Source organism: Heterocephalus glaber, unplaced genomic scaffold (assembly GCF_053883595.1).
Source record: "Heterocephalus glaber isolate CG9 unplaced genomic scaffold, H.glaber_assembly_v1.0 deba00001550, whole genome shotgun sequence".
In the NCBI taxonomy this organism is placed as follows: domain Eukaryota; kingdom Metazoa; phylum Chordata; class Mammalia; order Rodentia; family Bathyergidae; genus Heterocephalus; species Heterocephalus glaber.
Genome location: NW_028258343.1, coordinates 12415355 through 12432329, shown reverse-complemented (window position 1 = coordinate 12432329; position 16975 = coordinate 12415355). Strand labels below are relative to the sequence as shown.

At 37.8% G+C, this 16975-nt stretch overlaps 1 non-coding gene across 2 annotated transcripts; it reads left to right on the top strand.

Moving 5' to 3' along the window:
* Positions 1-1085: 1085 nt before the first annotated feature.
* On the top strand, positions 1086-15783 carry LOC101709655 (uncharacterized). 2 transcript variants are annotated; one of them, XR_015442513.1, is made up of 5 exons: positions 1086-1343; positions 1693-1945; positions 5579-6582; positions 8882-8964; positions 13346-15783. It is a non-coding gene; the product is annotated as an uncharacterized LOC101709655 (transcript). The 2 variants fall into 2 exon arrangements; XR_015442512.1 differs by lacking the exon at positions 1086-1343 and having other exon boundaries at positions 1686-1945.
* The last annotated feature ends 1192 nt before the right edge of the window (positions 15784-16975 follow it).

Sequence of the window (16975 nt, the reverse complement as noted above, 5' to 3'; positions counted from 1 at the left end):
ATTGCAAAACTGACATCAAGGCCTTCCCTTCCTTACTTCCTCCTTTGCTCTTTCCCTCCCTTCTTCCTGTTCTTTCTCTTCCACTTCTTCCTTCTCCTTTTCCTCCTCCTTCTTCTATTCCTCTTTCTCCTATACTTTCTCCCCATTTTCCATTTTCCACTGAGCTACACTCCCAGACCAGAATTCTTTTCTATTCTTGAAACCTCCCAGTGTTCATCTGGAGATTCAGAATGGTTTTTCAGTTAGGTCTGGCATTTAAACTTTTTCTTATGTAGTGCTGTTTGCAGAGTTCACACTTTTGCATTCTCATTCCTCCTCCTCCTCTCTCTCTCTCTCTCTCTCTCCTCTCCCATTCTTAAGTTAAAGTGAACAGGATAGCATAAACTATGAAGAAATTATTAGTAAAACTTCAAGAAGTTGACTCAGCATGCACTGAAAACAGAAATGTGGACTGCTTTTCCTGTCTTTGTGAGGTCGCAGCCAGCAGCCTTGGCCAGGGTGCCTCAGCTCAGTGCGCCCTGTTGTGGTTTGGGGCCTCTAACTATGGGGCAGCCCATTAACTGGCTGGTGAAGCGGCAGCACATTGTTCTGTTATTTTCAAACCACAACACCCTCTGTGGAATCCAAGAGCCATTAAAAATGTAGTTCTGATGCTGCCTGACACAAGCATAATTCATGAACTCTATAATTTAAAGGGATTTCAATGCAATTGTAAAGCTAATAAAAAATGAATTGCTTTTGGGGAACTCTGGTACCTTATTTAATCAATTGATTTTACTAAAGTACAATTAGCCTGTTACCTCTCTCTCTCTCTCTGTGTATGTGTATGTGTGAAGATAAATAAGATTAAATCTGATGCCAGTAGTTTCAAGTATGTAACTCTGATGTCTTACCAAAAAGAAAAGAGAAAAAGATAAAGAAAAGAAAAAGAAAGAAAACCCCAGTACAATTTTTGGCTTGTAGCCAGTAACAAAGTGTTTCTCCCTGTACCTTTTCTTTATCATTTTTTCCACCAAATGTTGATTATGGCCAAGTTAAAAAAAAAAAGTTTGGGTAACTTACTAGAAGGTTTAGATTTCAGTCTGGATTAAGGGGGAAAAAGCCTCAAATGAAAGGTTCTCTTTAATCAGATAATTGACCAGCCAGTAACTTTAGCCCCTCTGTGACACACCAGTTGGCAGGTACGCAGGTACGTCCCCCAGCCTCAGCCTGCAGCCCCATCCCTGTCCCCTGAGACCGTCACTGAGACCCTGGTCCCCTCCTGTACTGCTGGTCTCTGCTGGTGTCCAGAGCCCGTCCCCACACATTTTTGAAGTTCAGGAAAGGAGAGTCAGCTGTCAGAGGTGAGCGTGCAGATGGCACAAAAGGGGCTCCGCCCTTCCATCCCCTCGGCTGGGGAGGGGGAAGCCGGGCTCCTGCACCCCACCGCAGCTGTCTCCCATCCCGAGCACCTACGTTTCAAATTGATCCCGGTTTCCTGAAATCTTGGCTCTGAAGTTGTCGAGGAGGCTTTGGAGAGGCTTTAAATACAAGCACATTAACTCCTCTATTTCAACTCCCTCATCATGAGCCATGGCAGCTCAAAAATGCCGTCTACGATGTCACGTCACAAAGGCTTGGAAAATTATCCGTCAGCCCCATTGTCTGCCTGTTTTCTTTTATTCCTTCTCTACTCATCATGCTCGTTGGCAGCCATGAATGAAATGTAACATGCTAAATGACTGACATCCATTAAGCCTCCTCGACAAACCTCGGCCGTGTTTTGAAAGGCCCCTGGAAGAAAAAGGATTGTGTGCTCTTTGAATCCTGGCCTGCTGAATGGCTGCCAAGCGAGGACTGCTCCATTCAAAGGGCTGCGTGAATAAATGAGAATAACATCCTTGGGGACCCAGCGGATCAGCTTTCTCTGAAAATGCTCAGCTTCACAAAGGGTCAGAGTCACAAGGTAAATGCAAATGGCCAGGAGGGGACTTTGATGGCTGAAACACTGTAACAGTAGAGGACTTGAAAGAAAACTTTATTTAAAAAAATAAAAAAGAGGAGGAAAAAAAAGGAGAGTGGGGGTGGGGAGAACTCGGAAAGGCCAAGTCACTTGATAAGAAGAAAATGCTTCCACAGAGATAGAGATGAATATTCGTTTGTACATTGTACACACGTAGTGCCTTAATACGTGCTTATGAAAATGTATAAACTCTTTATCTGTCCACGTTTGGAAACATCATGTCTTAATTTTATTTCCTATGTGAGTAAAAACTAGGTCAAGCTTGGGAGCTCATTTTCTTGGTGGACTATCCTAAGTACACTAATTTTTGCTTAACCACTTGTGATAAAATCTAGAGAACCATCAAGCATGCTCTTTTGAGGGGTCCCTTGTTTTCGTTTTTCTGTACAGTCTTTCTCACTTAGAATGATTTCTAGTTGACTGTTTTAATGGAGGTGTAGTAGAGGCAGTTTCGACAGGAAGTCAGAAAAACCACAAGAATTCCTGACAAAATTCCAGAGAGACCTTCACGTGCCTGCCACAGGGTCACTCATTCAGATCATGTTTAGATGTGTATGCTGTGTTGGTTTAAATCCTACAGAATTAGTTACTTTTATTAATTTATCTCCAATAAAGATGTAAATAAAGTCCAGCTTCCCTTGCCAGCAAATAATAATGAGGACAGAGGTGGTACCGGAAGTGGGTAAAGAAGTTCTGAATTCAAGTAGAGTTGACATGTTAGCAGATGAACTAAAGCTTGGATGGTGTCATGGGCTGAATGTGTCCTTCTCCCCACTAGAGACATATCCACTCAACCTGTGAATGTAAGCTTAATTGGAAAAAGGGTCTTTACTGATGTGATTAAGTTAAAATTCAATTTGAGCAAGAATTAGAGGAGAGAGGAGAAGATAGAGGGAAGAAGGAAATGTGAAGATGCAGACAGATTGGAGGGACTTGTCCACAGGCCAAGAAATGCCAAGGGCTGCTCGAAGCCACCCGAAGGTTGGAGAGAGGCATGGATCAGCTTCTTCCTCAGAGAAGTACCCGGCTGACACTTGACTTCAGACTTCAGACCCCAGAGTTGTCAGAGAATGAATTTCTGCTGCTTTAAGCCATTGGATTATGGTAGTTTGTTATGATAGCTTCTGGAAATGAATGCTGGTGGTAAATGTCTGTGGGCTTTTGTGATCACAGAGTCATAACACTCGGGCTTGCTGCTGTCTAGAAAGAGAGCAATCCGTTCCTCCAGAAGTGGCTCCTGGAATTATTGGGTCCTACTGGCCAGGTAAACTCCCTTTGCAGGGAGTCCTTCCCCTACTTAGTGTTTTCCTGAGAGAATGTCTCTTGGTTTCTGATAACTAAATATGATGTCTCCTCAGTATGACCTCATTTGATATTTGTAAAGGAAAAAAAATTGTTCCCCCAAACTTATGTGTAAGAAAAGTCCTGTGTTATATTCCATCTACCAAAGTATCACAATTACATGTAGGAGCTGCTTAGTGTTAAGGAAGGCTACCTTATTCCACACAGAGCACCTCTGGTTAACTGCAGTATCAACTATTGAGCAATTAGCAATTGATGTTTTATACCTTTTATATTCTAATTTAGTGTTTGTTTTTGATATATAGGAATCTTATATTGGTGGTTTGGGGTTAATATGTAGCACATTTTTTTCCATTTAAAATAATGGAAAATTGGCTTTCAACTACTGATTTCTTACAGCATGTCTGATTCCGGGAAAATGGGTTGAGGAAATTGTGTGGGAGAGATCTACACAAAGTGTAATAAAAATGCATAAATGTTTAAATTAAAAATTGTTACAGTAAAAGAAACATTGCCATCAATCTCCAACAAAATACTCCTCTTCACCTCAAACACACTTGTCCCATTGTTCTTGCTGTTCTCTGAAACAGTTCTGGAAGTGCACTTTTGTCTTTTCAGTTGCATTATTTTGGCTGCCGCTATACTTTGCATTGATTCAAAATGTTTACCTTTCATGGCCATTTTGACTTTGGGGAAGAGCCAGAAGTCACACAGTGCCAGACATGGTGAATAAGGTAGATGAAGGCATAACATAATGTTTTTATTTGTGAGGAATTGCCATCAATGCAAACTGTAAAGGGCTTTAGAAACTGGCAGGAATGATAGGATAAGTGTGTTCAATGTGAGGTGGAATATTTTGAGGGAGATGGATGGCAATGTATCTTTTACTGAAATAAATTTTTAAAATTTAAACATTCACTCTGTTTTTGATCATACTGTGGACTTCCTTTTCTTGCTGTCTGTCATGTTTTAGAGAAGCACAGCTGACTCAATCTTTAGAGAAAATCTTTCACTGAAAGATGTGATTTAGCATCTTTACCTCATTATCTGAATTAGAAACTGTTGTGACTGACCACTTTACTTTAGATTTACCACCCTTTAGTATTTCCAAGGTATCGTTGATTTTTCTTCAGTTTCTTATATGACACTAGCTAAATTTCTATAAGATGGACATAAAAGTGTTAAATGCACATGTTTATTAAGCTTGAGCTTGGGGGGATTTAGATTGGTAACTCAAAATGCTTACTAGTCAACTGTTATAAAATTCAGGGACTACATGCAAGGAAGGGTTCCAAATATGTCTAGGTATCAAGGAACAGTTTTTTGGCATAAGTAGCCTGAAAAAAAGTTAAGCTGTTTTCCTACCAGAAAGATACTGGAAATTCCCAATGAAAAAGGTATTGGAAAAAGTGGCTGAAAGTGTAAATTTATAGAGCAGAGTCATAACTAACTGTTAATACATAAATATTCATTTGACTGCCTAAAATATATATGTGGAAGGAGTCCTAGTTTTAAAAAAGAGATAAACATAAATTATCTTTAGTGGGTTTATCATAATTATGTGTTCTAAAAACCCTATTTTTTATATGCCAAATAAGGCTGACACATGGAATGCATTATATTCCAGCTAATGGTTTCAATCAAATTCATAACAGAGCTGAGTAGGCAGCAAGGGTTTCTGGACCCGTGTCTCCAATCACAGGGTACCCAGGGACATGAGCACTCCCACACAGAGGAACTCCAGGGTCCAAATCATGGGTATCTTATGTCTCTACCACCCACACTTGTTACTCCCAGGGATACAGTGAGTTTTGTTTGTTTGCTTTTATGACAAGAGAAAATAAAAGGGTTGGCAAGATAAATCTTATTGTAGGATATGTAGCATTGAAATTTTTTTAGCTCGACATTATGATAAGTTTCTAGTCGAGTTGGAGAACATTATGTTTTTTTGTGGCACGGCACGATATGTTTTCAAAACTCAGTAGTTCACACACGAGGAAACAGAGAAAGAACAGTTTATTGACGCTTGGCAGTGTAGATTTGCATACTTTCTTTTACGCACTTAAACATGATTTAAAGTTGACATTTATGTAGTCTTTAAATTCTAATTTCTATTTGGAGTATTTTGTTAATTCTTTGTCCACTATTTAAGAAATTTCATTAGTTCAAAAAAATGAACTACCTTTTCTTTTCCTTTGGATGTGGGAATTTGTGAAAGGAACTCAATATGTAAGTGCTTTATTTTGTTTATTGATTTCTTTTTGCTCTGAAAAGGATCAAGAATCGAAACTCCCTGTAAGCTTTGGCTTCCGTTGAAAGGTGTGAAGAGGGAATTCTTTACTTGTGTTTGCAGTTTTGGCCTGCAGGGGGCGTTCAAGCGCAACGACGCTAACAGCTGGCGCGCGCTGCAGTGTTTTCATGCTACCTGAGTAAACTTAGCTCAGAAAAATGCAGCAAAAGCCAAAGTAAGCAGTCCTACCCCATCTGTCACTGCGTGGAAGAGAGCTGAGGCAGCCATATTTAATCAGCGCTGAAGTCTCCCTCTGGGTGATGTTCGTGCCCTTCTGTAATATTTTATTCTAAGCCATTTCCCAGACAGCATTATTGATTCGTGTCATTATTCTCTCCGGAGCTCCGGGAGCCTGTGCAACGTGATACCAACTGCAGTTCTCTTTATGAACATAACCTCAGAACCGAAAAGTAAGGTGACTGCCTGCAATATTCACAATTACCCAGATGGCATATTACACAGTGCATCGAAGATGTTTTAAACTCTTACACTCTAGCATCAACTGGCAGTAATGCACTTGCTAAAATAGAAAATTACTAACAACAACAGCAGAAGAAAGATTTGGCCCTTGTTTCTTATTTCTGGTTTTTACCTCTTAACTAGTAGATTTGCGCTCAGAGTGAGAGGATACTGTTCCTTAGATATTTCGTGCGGGTGGCTTGGATGAGGAATTCCTCTGCCCTGAAAGAGCCATTAAAAATAACATCACCTTTGCTATTTATCTGGACCAGAGTTTTAAAATTCTTTCTTTTCCTCTCTTTCAGAGAGAAAAAAAGTATAATTATTTTTTCTTAATGACCTACGGAATTGTAACGGGAGATTCTGGGAATGAATTAGGGATTGAATGAATGAATGAGTGAATGAATGAATGAATAGAAACCCAATAATTTTTAGTATTTTTCCAGAGATCTTTAACCCTCAGAAAATGACTCACTGATTACTTTTCTCAACACAGTTCTAATTTGGAGTCCAGCAGCATACTTAAAAGGTACACATTCTTAATTTTACTTTCTGGACATAGTGTCATAAGAGTAGCAAATACTCTCCATATCATTTGTGTCCTGATATACATATATTTGGGTGAAGGTAATAATATACCACCTAGATATACGCAGTTGTGGCACCAAATGTGTTTTCTTTGGGCCTAGTGGAGTAATAGAAGTTGAGATGCCTCATCTTCTCCTTCTTTTCTTCTTCCTTCAGCAACATATCCTAACAGTTGTACTAAACCCATGTCTCTACTTCAGGAATCTTTTGTCTTGTTGAGTTTACTGTTGGAACTTACCTTTGCACAGTAAGCATTATCAATCCAGTATTCTGATTTCCATTTTTTATGAACCATGAAGGTATTATGGTAATAATTTACCCAAAAATTATGATAAATAATGAATAAAGATTGCCATAATCATAGTATCAATTATTGAATATCTGTCCTTCAGCTCTTCTATTATACAACTTATTTGTATTCGCATCCAATCCTTACAGTAACACCAAGAAGTAAATATTATGACCAATTTGCATATATTTAAACTGAAGCTCAGAGAGATTATCTGTTAATTCAATTAGACCACTCAACTTACTTGAAAGGAATAGTTTCCTAAAAGTCGATCACATAATAAACTCAGATAATTCTAGGAAAAAAACTAATGTAAGATATTTTCCCTAGTAGTTATGAACCTATATTCTAAAGACAATCATTAAATATGAATCATAGGCACAAGAACAAACAGATTGATAAGTCTGAAAAGAAAATTGAGCAATAAGGCCAAGCATAGTTAGTAATGAATTTTATTTTATTTTATTTTTTATTTTTTTGGTACCGGGGATCGAACTCAGGACCTTGCACTTGCAAGGCAGGCACCGGAATTTTACTGAATTTTCCGTAAAGCTAGTTACAGAGCTGAGTGCTTTGGATACATATCACTTAATCCTTTCATGTTTCTATAAGGCATTGTTATCTCCACATTTTACATAAAGAAACAAAGATTTAGACAAGTTAACTTAGTAACTCACCCAAAGATATACTGTGGGTCTGAATGAACATGAGTCTTTCTAATTCTAGTGACAAACTGCTTCACCACTGTGCTACATGGTCATTCCAATATATCTCATGGAATTTAATACATGATAAAAGTAGCATTTTGAATCAGCCAGAGGAAAACCAATATCTTATTCAATAAATGGTGCTGGACTAACTATAAATTGCAGGAAAAATTAAATTGGATATTTAGTTCAATCATATCAAGATAAATTCCAGATGGATCAAATATATAAATGCAAAAAGTGAAGCCATAAACATCCTAAAAGCAAATGAAGATATATACTTTTGGTGAAACGACAAGAAGACCAGGAGTCATAAATAAAAGGTTAATAACATTGACTATGAAACATTTTAAACTTTTGGTTACAAAAGATAATTTAAGCAAACTAAAAGGCAAATATACCCAGAAAATGGCCACAACATATATGTTAGACAAACTATTAATAATCTTAACATATAAAAAACCTCTTGAAATCAATGAGAAAATAATCAAAATTCTTGTAGCAAAGTGGGCAAAACTTATGAACAATTGCTTCATAAGAAGAAATATAAATAGTCAAAGACATTATTAATAATCAAGGTAAAACAAATTACAACAGGAATAAGATAGCATTTTAAAAAATTCTCTAATTGGAAAAATACCAATGCTTTTTGTGTCGGTATGGTCTGGGAAAATGAACAGCTCATGATGTAAATTGTTAACATTATAATTAAATCAAAAATTAAAGTGTACAATTTTTATACTTTTGTGCATCAGTTAAAAATAAACTTATAGAGTATGAAAATAAATAAAAATAAAAAATGTGTACCATTTTTCCTGAATGCTACTTCAAAAAATTTAAGAAAACAATTAAATAAAAATACGTGTAAAAATATGAATGCCCAAGTAGATTTATTGCAGCCTTATTTATTGTGAAATAAAATTTGAAACAATATAAATGTCTACCGTGAAAGCATTTCTGGTAGAAGTTATGGTTTATGGATACAATGGAATATTATGAACCATTAGAAATAATGCTACAAAGTTATATTTATAGGCATGGAAATGCGTTCATGACATCCAAGTAAAAAAAATGCAGGCTACATACACACCAGCTGTGAAAAGCCATGTGTGAATACCATATACACTCAGGACAAGTCAAGTTGGCTAGCCAGCACAACATTATTGGTGTTACAGTGGCTTTTTAATTTACACAATTACTGTATTTAAAAACTTTGTTTTATGATGCCTTGTGTTTACTACCAGAAAAGAAGCGAAGCTCTTCACTTTTGGGAAACTGTTGGAAGGACACACGTGCTGGAACTGAATGAAGCGCCAAGGGAGAGGAGGTGATTCTGAGAACAGTAGCATCAGGTTTCCCAGGGGTTTATGGTCTCTGTCTTGGAACACTTCTGCCTCTGCTGGCAACCCCTTTCTTCTCCTCTCTTTCCTGCTAACTTTTTCTGCTCTACTATTACTTTCACTTCTATGAAAATAAGCTGTTGTGACCCATACTTTTATGGTGCCAATTCAGAAAAGCAACTGAATGACTCCTCCTCCTCCTCCTCCTCCTCCTCCTCCTCTTCCTCCTCCTCCTCTTCCTCCTCCTCCTCCTCTTTTTCTTCTTCTTCAACCTGAGTCACTACAAATGTCACAGGCAGGCATATGACTTGGCTACCTTTGGCTCATGTGCTATCCATACAATTACCTGGGCCTAATTAGGCTGTCTTGGTGCCTAGGCCAGAGATTTCTGCAGGCAGTAGAAGCAAGGTCATTTCCCTTGCAAAGTGGTCGGGATGGATTACCTACTCTGTACATATGATGTGGCAATGAAAATTCTCAGAGAAGGACTAGTCTGTTTATTGCCTATGACTATTAATTTAACAACTTTAAAAGCTGGGGAGAAAAATTATATCAGAAACCATTGGAGATCCAGAAAGAGGAGGCCACAAAACCAAATTTAGTAAGAAAACCTATTTTACATAGCTTAGGGAAATTTGGCATTGAAATAGACAAATACCAATAGCAAATTGACACTGAAGCATCTAACACCCACACCACTGAGCGCTGGACTGTGTCATTCAGAGATTCCTTGTAGCATATGTAATATATTTTTGCTTCAAGAAATTCAATATGCAAATCTTTACAGAACTAAAAATCAAAGAGAATAGAAAAACAGCATTTGAAACCACAATTTAAATAGTTTGTCTAAATTTTGTATAAATTAAAAACTTATGACTGTATTAATTTGATATTGTACCAATTTAAAAGTTCAGATTTTTTATAAATTCTCAATGGCAATGGTCTGCACTGACCAATTATTATGATTTACCAAGTGGCTCCAAACATTTTATTACAAATCACAAATCTTACTGATTCATAAGCCAAGATAAGAAATTTAAGACTTTGCCTCAATAAATATATTTAATTATTTTATTGAGCAAAGGAAACTCAAATTTTGCCTGTTTATCCAGGTAATAGCATGGTGAGTGTCAGTAATGCTGGGAATTCCCTAAACAAGTAGAATAAAGGTAGATACTGTCTTAAAAAGCCAGTGTTTCAGCCCAAATCTGAGAATTAGATTCTATGACATTGTGCCTTTCCAGTTATCCTTACGAATGGTTTTAATGCAAGTGAGCAAAATATTATTTGGTTATTCCATTATTTCAAATCATGATTAAAATTCCCAATGTGGCTTGAAGTATGTTAGCACTATGGATAGAGATTAAAAAGTACAACTCCTAATTTGAAGGAAGTTAAAATTTAGTATAGGAGACAGGCATGTAAATAGATCATTAAAGCATGTGCTGTTCTAGAAAAGTGCTCAGGGTATTCTGGGAGACCTGTTCTTGCTCTTCATTCTTGTTGGGAGTCATCCATATAATATTCTCATACACATTCAAACGTTTCAATATCCTGGCTTTGAGTGTCTCCTCAGGGTAGAGCCACAACACAGTTTTTGGAGTTAATATGTGGTCTATCCATACACAAGCCCTTAGGCATAATTTATACTGATATGAAACATGACTTTAAATTTTTGCCAAACAATACTTTTGTAGTGTTTCTTGTTCAATGAGAACTGTTGTATTGAGTTCTGACAGCAATAAAGGTGTTTCATCAATCCATCTCATGAAGTAGCGGTACCCATCTAATGCAACCAACCAACACTTTATAAACTTTAATATTCTCATTGTGTTTCCAAACACTCACTAAATACATGTGCTTTTTTTTAAAAGCATGCATATTGTTGATTTTCTATGTAGGGTAAAAAGTATGCAATTTGTCCAAGTAATTGGTATTCAATCTCCTATACACATCTTGTTTAAAATTCCTTCTTTTTCCTACTTTCTAGTATCGACTTACAAGTCATTTCTTAGTGCCCTGGGTCATCTTGTTTTGTAGATAAAAATCATTTATACAAAAAGGAAAAAAAGTGAACTGATATATGAGCTAAACATTTCCTTGATGGACAATGAAAAAAGGCTGCAAGAATTTTCTTGATGATCCGTTTCATTTCCTAGTTACATAGCTTAGAAAAAGATAACCTTCCAAAGAATCCATGGAGAAAGTGCTCTTCTAACCCGAATTGTGAGATTTCAATTTTAATTAAAATTGGACTTTGCTTCTCAAAATCTGAAATTGAGAATGAGATTGGAACCTTTCCCTTTTGACTGGAGCTCTGCTCCAGAAAGGTCACCCTAAAAGACGGACAAATGGGGAATAAAAAACCCGGATCTTCAGAAAATGTGTTACTATGATTGAAGATAAAAATTATATAGAAGAAGTAAGATACATAGTACTTTTCAGGTATATAAAAAGAGTTTACAACCATCTGCTTCAACTGAGCTAAGAGAAATATAGTTAAGACCACGGAAAGTGAATAGGTTCCTTCAGAAAGCAAAATGCTGAAAGACTATGAATAATTATGGGATTGAAATCTTAATGGTCATCTTTATTATCCCTGTTTTGACTTGTGTAGTAATTAAAATGCTCCTGATTCAAATGCAAATTTCCTTTGCTCTTCCTCCTTCTCCTTCCTTTCTCTCTCTCCCTTAACTCCCCTCCCCCCTCCCCCCCCTTCCCTTTCCCCATTTTAGTTCAGTGAGAGAGAGAGGGAGAGAGAGAGAGGGAGAGAGAACAGATGCAGTCTCACTTGTGCTCCCTGTTTATCCCTATTTTGTTTCTAAGCTTTGACAGTACCCACTTGTCCATGTAGACATTGGTATCTGATTAGAATAGGCTCATTGCTGAATGTTTTGAACGGAGCTCTTACTTGCCAAGTGGAGTCAGAGTAATCTCTTTTCTTCAAGGTCAATGAATTAATTCTTAAATATTCTGATTGGAAATCTACTAAGGTCGAAAAAAATACTTCGGCCCACATATTCCTCTGTAATATTTTCAAAAGGATTGAGAAAAAAACTCCTATGAAAATTAGTCAATGAAGAAATTTTCTCATAGGACTTTCAAATGTTAAAGTCCTTGAAGATCCTGTGTCTCTTGTCTTCAGATCCATTGCCTCATGACCTTGATTCTTGCAGGCTATGCCTTCCAGGAGCTGGTGGCAGCTGGGTTCTGGCTAGCACTGACTATGGGCAATTGACCTGGAAGACTGGAGGGTGGGAGAAGAGAGAAACCAGTCTTCTTAGTCCTTTTCTTGTCTGTTATTTTCTCCTTCCTCCTCCTCCTTCTCCTTCTTTTATTTTTTCCTTTTCTTTTCTTTCTTGAGACAGGATCTCCATACGTAGTTCAGGCTGGCCTTGAACTCACTATGTAGCCCAGGCTGATTTTGAACTCATGGTAATCCTCCTGCCTCAGCCTCCCTACTACTGGGATTATAGGCGTGCACCACCACACCCTGCCACATTTTCTTCTTTTGTTTGTCTGCCAATGGCTTCTTCTTCTTCTTTTTATTTTTTTTTATCAGTCTCTGGATTTCCTCATTGTCATCAGTTTGGTTTCTGTGGTTCTTCGTCAGCCATGTAGCCAGGTCCTGTAATACAGTCATTGCCCTTTCTTTCTTCCTGCTTAGAACTCCAGGAGTCTAACTTACCTTTATAAGTCATCACTGAAGAAATATTTCCAGGATTACATACATAAGCAGGGGGGAGCTAGATTTATCAACAGTATTAGCTGAATATTGCAAATGTTAAAATATATATCAACAGCTTTTTTTTTAAACTTCATGATGGCAAACAGTATAATAGATTATTTTTTTCTTCAGTTTAATAAATTCATGTTTTCTTAGTAATTTTTTGGATTTGGGCTGATTTAACTGTGTTGCACAGTTGCTGTCTCCACTAGGGTAACTAAGAGAAGATCTACTCAAAGCATAGAATTTGAAATTGAATGCCCAGTGGGCTGGCTACAACTTTCTGGAACATTTTAGCTCTAATCATACCTTGCATATGAGCATATTATATATACAAATAGATAGTGTTGGTTGTCTAAAAAATTTGGTATTTACTGTGAGCTTAAGAAAAAGAGGGAGAACAGAAGAGAGAAGAGGAAAGGAAGGAAAAGAAAAAACTCCCCCTGTATGGATTTAGATGTAGCCTGGGGAATAACAGAACACTAACCCTACCCAGTTTAAACATTGTGGACTATTTATTAATTACGCTGAATAGTAAAAGTCCTTGGAAAGATCTGCTCCAAGATGTTCAGTTTTGGTAATGCAGGAGCTCGGAGCCATCACAAAAATCCAGAATTTTTCTGTTTTCTTTTGTTATTCAGAACTTTCCTTCAGTCATAGAGTTCAAGGCAGCATCCACAGATGGATGAAAGTGGACAGAAGAGATCCTGTCTTCTTTGGCCTTTCAAAAAACAACAAACAGAACAAAACAAAGCAACACAACTCCTGAATGCAAGACCCTTTCCCAGAAATACCCCGGACGATTTTTGAAATTGGAACATATCACTCTGACATTTGGATATATCTTACAAATGATTGCAATTACTATGCTCATTTATGAATATTAGGGAATAAGAACAGTATAAAAATTTCTAATCAAAATGAGAATTCTTAAAAGGCTTACCAAGGAAAACATGGCTTTCTTGTTTTTGAACACATTTTAGGGTTGACATGGAGAGAATGGCTTGGCATTATTCCCCTGTAGGAAATATAAATAATTTCTAAAGTTTGTTTAGCATTTACATATTCTTTAAAATGCTAGAGTGAGCGCTTAATCTCGTTCTTTCTTATACTCACTGAGCCAGGTGGGTACTACTAATATCACCCCATTTTATAGATGAGAAATGTGAGGTACAGAGAGGTCACATCATTATTCCACTGCATTCTCCTGATGAATTTCACAAAAGGCTAACTCTGGAAACTCAAGAGGCTTGATGAATGCCTGCCTCCCAAGCCATTGGGATGTCCCCATTCATTTTATCCAGAACTTGGACAAAAATCTCAGGGCATAATGTTTTGAGGCTATCTTGAAAATTATGATCACTGGTGGTTTTCTTTTAAAATCCCTCTTATACTAGTACTTAAAGATCGAGTATATGTACTTTCAAATTTCCCTAATTTAGCATCCATTCAAGTTGTTCCTGAGTTTGGTGCTTCTCAGACTTCAAGGAGCCTAAGAATAGCCAAGGATCTTGTTACATGTGGGTTATGATTTGAAAGGTGTGGGAAGGTACTCAAAAGCTCAGGTGATGCCAGCACTGCTGGTTTCAGGACCACAGACTAGAAAGTGTCAAATGGCCATTTACACGGTGACAGAGACGGGCGATGTGCCAGGCCAGCTCCAGGTAGCCGTGAAAGTCAATTCTCAAATTTTCAGGAATCTCAAGAGGTGGTTGTTAAGCACAGTCACAATTAACAGCTAAAATTATATGAATTTGCAATGAAATAAACTGTATTAAAAGTAAGGCAAAAAAAAAAAAAATAAAAGTAAGGCAATAAGTTCCCAAAGCTCATCACCTACTAATTCTTCTCCATTCCTTCATATGAGTGCTCTCCATGCCATTTAGGCCTGTGGTGGGAATACTGATGGGAGTCTGCGGTGCAGCCCTTTCCAGCCCTGCTTCAGTGATATCATCTTGGAACCTTGAAATCAATCATGGTGGGAAAATTGACACTGTGAAAACTGGAAAACACAAATCATGACCTCTCCCGCCCTGAAAAGGCTGATGTTACAGCGTTTACAGGCATACCACTCTGGTGAACCTATGTTGTGTTCATACGTGATGTTTACTAATTTGAAAAAAATTTGGCTTGTATTCCAAACACATTACCAGTTTACAGTTTACATGGGGCTATTTTTGCCTAATTTTGCAAATGGGTTGTGCATGAGAGAGAGAGAGTCTTGCAGGCCCAGTTTGTAAGTCAACTGGGCTGTAGTTCTTGAACACACATCCTATATTAGTGTGCTGATTTGGGGAAGGAATGGGCTTGGAGCCCCACCCTGAGCCTATCCTTCAGTTTGATTACTCCAAGAAGGGGGAAAGTACAGAAGGGCGGTGCTAGATGCATGAAGTCTGTGCTCACGCTTAAATTGCTACATTTCAGAAATGTCAATTTGCTCTATTATTTGGACTTTATCATCCACCCATTACAGTCATTTCTTCTGCACAGTATACGCCCTGTTTCCATTTTGTCTTTGGCAGCCCAGACGTATTATTGGGCCCTTTAACATCTGTTTCAACAACAATGTGTCCTTGGTAAGAAAAACTAATTAAAAACGAAGTCCCAAACAAAATACCACAACTTATGGTACAGTAAATATGGTTCCCAGGCAAAGAAAGAGAAATCTTTCATATGGTTGGAGTTATTTATAAAACTACGACAAGCGATGAAAGACTTGAACCATGTTGTGAGCTGGAGGCTGCAAGAGAGGCTGCGAAGTAGCCAGCCTTGTGGATCTGGGCTGCTTAGCCAGGGCCTCATGGATTGGCAAAGCCATGCTCTGGTGATCAGCTGTATGAATAACAAAATGCACCGGATCCTAAAACATTTGCTCAACCCTTCTTGTTCATTCTCCCATCAAATTTTCACTCATCAAGATATAAGTTCAAAGGGCTGGTGATTTCCTGATAGGCTAAATAGTTTTTCCTAGTCTGGCAGCCACAAGAGGAGTGAGGTTTACATTAAGCTGATGAAATGCAAGTAATAATAGACAAAACATAGAGATGTAGGACCAAGGACAAGGAAAAATTCCATCAAATTTTTTTTTTTCCTGTACTGGGAATCAAACTCGGGTCCTTGTGCAGGTGGCGGAACCACTGAGCTAAATCCTCAACTCTATCAATTTTTTTCTTCAGGTTGTTTCCCAGGTAAGAGACACTTGGAAGAAAACTCAAAATATCTCTTTCCTTCCTTTCATATAGCTAAGAACCTGCTTCCTATGCTTTTGTCCTGAATAGAGCCCCAAAGATTGAAAATGCTTTTCTGTATGTATGAGTGCGTACACCTGCTTTTGAGAAACACAACTTTCTTACCCTGAAGACTTTAAGTCTTTAGAATCAAACCGGTAACTTGTGTCAAATCTAGCATTAAAAAAAAAAAAAAAATCAACAAATGTTCCTTTTACAAACGTTTTCTTTCTTGCAGGAGCCAAAACAGAGTTGGGTCATGCTGGTAATTGTGCTGTTTTATTTTAAGCCCTTTAGCGCCACTGAACAGCTGCACAAGTATTGGGACCCGTGGGGAATACAGCCCACCTGGTTCCCTGCTCTTACCCCCCCACCCCAGGACAATTATAGTGTCTCGGTTTCTAACAAGACAACTACCCGTTTCCATGGTTGACTGAAGCTGCCTCTGATAGTTTTGAAACTGATGATGCGGCTAAGTTAACTTCTTCCTTGTGACTCACCCTCCTTTTGGGCTTCGTGGTGTGAATCCATGTGACACCACAGCAGGAGGTGTGCACACCCAGTGGTAGGTGCCAGCTCCACAGCAGAGTTTGGGTTACATTATTGAAACTTGCTAGCTGTCTGACTTTGGGTAAATGCTAATTTATATTGCAGTCGTTTATATTGAACTTGTAGTTGTCATGCACTATTTAAGATCTTTTCATAATACATCTCATTAAATGGTCACAAACTGAGGAGAGAAATTTCATTATTTTGCAGTTTTTAGTGGGAGAAACTGATATACAAAAAGGTCATAAGAAATATTAACTGGTTAATTAATTAACCAAGAGTCAAGAGTGGACTCTAGACTTTGGTTGCCTGAGTCTGGATACAGATTTTCTACCTCCTGGCTGTGTGTAACCTCAGACAAGATCTTAACCATCTCACTGACATAATTCTATTCTTAGGGAGCTTTTTAATAGCAATAACTATGACCTCAAAATAAATACTATAAGATTAGATTATACTTACCTTTTCAAACAAACTATTATATTCTTCTTACTT